At 41.4% G+C, this 2,500-nt stretch overlaps 1 pseudogene; it reads right to left on the bottom strand.

Moving 5' to 3' along the window:
* Positions 1 to 2,500, bottom strand: part of LOC119569293 — a 15,806-nt pseudogene that overhangs the window by 11,239 nt on the left and 2,067 nt on the right.

Below are 2,500 nucleotides of genomic sequence, written 5' to 3'. Positions count from 1 at the left end.
AAACAGAATTTCTATTAATGCCATACATCTATGGGGTATCCACAGCATTTACCTGTAAGTAATAAGACCCCAGTTTCCAGGGCTCCTGCAGAGAAGTCGGGTAATGCAACCATATCCATCTTGGGGAGAGGAAAAGGCAAGTCGAAATACTCTTCAAAAAAAACTCAGGATTTTGGGGCCCCCTTCATTGCTACTGTGCCTGATCTAGGGCCCCTCTCGTCGCGCCCACACTGCCGGAGAGAATTTTCGGGCAAGAATATTAAAAACACATTTTTCGTACATACTTGTCATTCCATGTGGTACGACCTCATCTACCGATAAAGAAAAAGGGTTTAAGAGCCAAGATCACATATCATCATATAATTCCCTGGAGTGATATATTAGTCAGAGGATCAATACAACTCAAAATCTCGTTTCTTTCACCGGAATAAGAGCATGAAAGTTTCTCTAGACATATGTCCCTCATAAGTGCTATTAATATTTGGTGTTACTATGAGTTCCCTTATTACCTCGAAGTACCACGTTGTCATTCACTGTAGTGTTGATTTGAAAAAAATCCACAAACGAAGGCGACGAGGTAGGTGGACATGGGAACACTCTTCTCGAAAACGGTCCCACACCCATCCCTCTTGCCGACGCTGTCCATTTAGAAATAAAATCATAAAAGTATACCAGTGAAAAAAATATGACAAAGCCCAAAATGACCATTCATTGACATGGATTTTATTTCCAATCTACTCACATAGGCACAGTTTCGGCAATGGGCATGTTGGAGAGGGTCGTCATCCAAGATTCCCTTGCGAGGTGAATTTCAAAGATCGCCTTCAGGGCAGGCTCATCGAAGCAAGGGAAGGCTCTGCGGGCATCAGTGGGCCTGAAAACCTGTGTCACAGAAAACTTTCCCTGGAAAAATGTTTAGTGTTAGTACACAATATTATGTATCAGAATATTATAAGCAGTATGGAATAATGACCACGCAATTATTTATTCACCTGGTGTTGCCGTTCAGCATCCATGTAGGTCGACCTGTAGAACCCGTGTAGCTTGTCATTGAGATAACCAAGGAATTCCATGGAGAGAATGTATTTCCCTTTCCCCTTCTGCAGCTCTTTCTTCAGATGGGCGATATAAAACTGACGACCAGATCGTACTCATGCTTCTTGATCCGCATGCCTTGGCCTGTCGCTTGACCAGGAGTATACACCTGAAACGGAAGAGAGACGCAATGATTTCCAAATATTAGATCATGCTGAAATGCGCTAAATCTGTGTTAGAAATTGCTCAGGAACGATCGACACAAATACCTACCTTTATTGGGGCATTTTTAGTGATGATGTCGGCCATGTGGAGCGTGATTTTCGAGGTCGGTTCCAGCACCCCATCTCCACCTCCATGTAGCGAAGATGCTAAAGTTGCCATTGATAAAGGTTGGAGTTTGACCAGGTAAGGGAGTGGTTTCAGGGAGCTAGGCAATCGTACCCCCAAATCATCAGCTTCATCTCTGTAGTTACTGGTACATGGGTCTGTTGTCAATGGATATCTGATTACTAGGTGTGCAGCAACACCAGCATACATTCCATTCAGAAATCCATGGAATAAGATATGAAAGCCAATGGAGCTCTTAGTATGAGATGGAATAAATTTTCGAATAAATATATCATGACATACACAGTACTTTTGTACAGATTCAGATTTGATAATGAAGACAGCAGTGTTTTCGGACTACATTAATGCAAGATCTAGTCTTTGGGAAAATGATGCCACAGATATTTGAACCCTGGTATGTGGTTTAAGGTCTGTGGATAATAATGAAACATTTTTTTTATCCTGTTATAAGGAAGTTAATTGCCGTGGCGGGTGTCTTGACTTCAGTATGTGTGTGTGTGTGTGGTTGTGTGTGTGTTTTGTGTTTGCGCGCACGTGGGTGCGAGCGTTTCGTGTGTTTATATTTTAAGTATTTATATATTTATATATTTATGTATTTCCGTAGCCCCTTGTTGTCGACACTAAATTTCGTTAGTCTTCGCTCGCAACATTTTCCCCATTACTAGGAATCTACTCAAGTTGATGAACTTGATTGTATTTTTGAATTAATTAAATGATTGTTGCTTTACTGATATTACATTAGGGAATAAAAGTAAAGCAAGCTATTAGTTATTAATGTCTCGAAATTACAAACCAAACGAGGAACTTATCGAAATCAGCTCAAAATGTGCGGCCCTAAAGTACGGCCACACTGCACGCGTTTTGCTGAGAGGGTAGAGGGGAGCGGGATGCCTAGTGGGTAGACGGAAGTGATGCCGTGTCCATATCGGAAGGAAAATCGGGGCCGGGAATTCATACTACTCAGGGGAATCAACAGCTACATGCTAAATACTTGTATAAACGGAATCTAGTGCATCCTCAGAGAAAGGTGGCCCAACTAAAAGTAGTTAATCATGATAATCAATCGATAAGTCAACTTATAAACTACATTATTAGACCAGCGTTTCTTTTGATG

This window comes from Penaeus monodon, unplaced genomic scaffold (assembly GCF_015228065.2).
Source record: "Penaeus monodon isolate SGIC_2016 unplaced genomic scaffold, NSTDA_Pmon_1 PmonScaffold_139, whole genome shotgun sequence".
In the NCBI taxonomy this organism is placed as follows: Eukaryota; Metazoa; Arthropoda; class Malacostraca; order Decapoda; family Penaeidae; genus Penaeus; species Penaeus monodon.
This window is presented reverse-complemented; position numbering and strand designations above follow the sequence as displayed.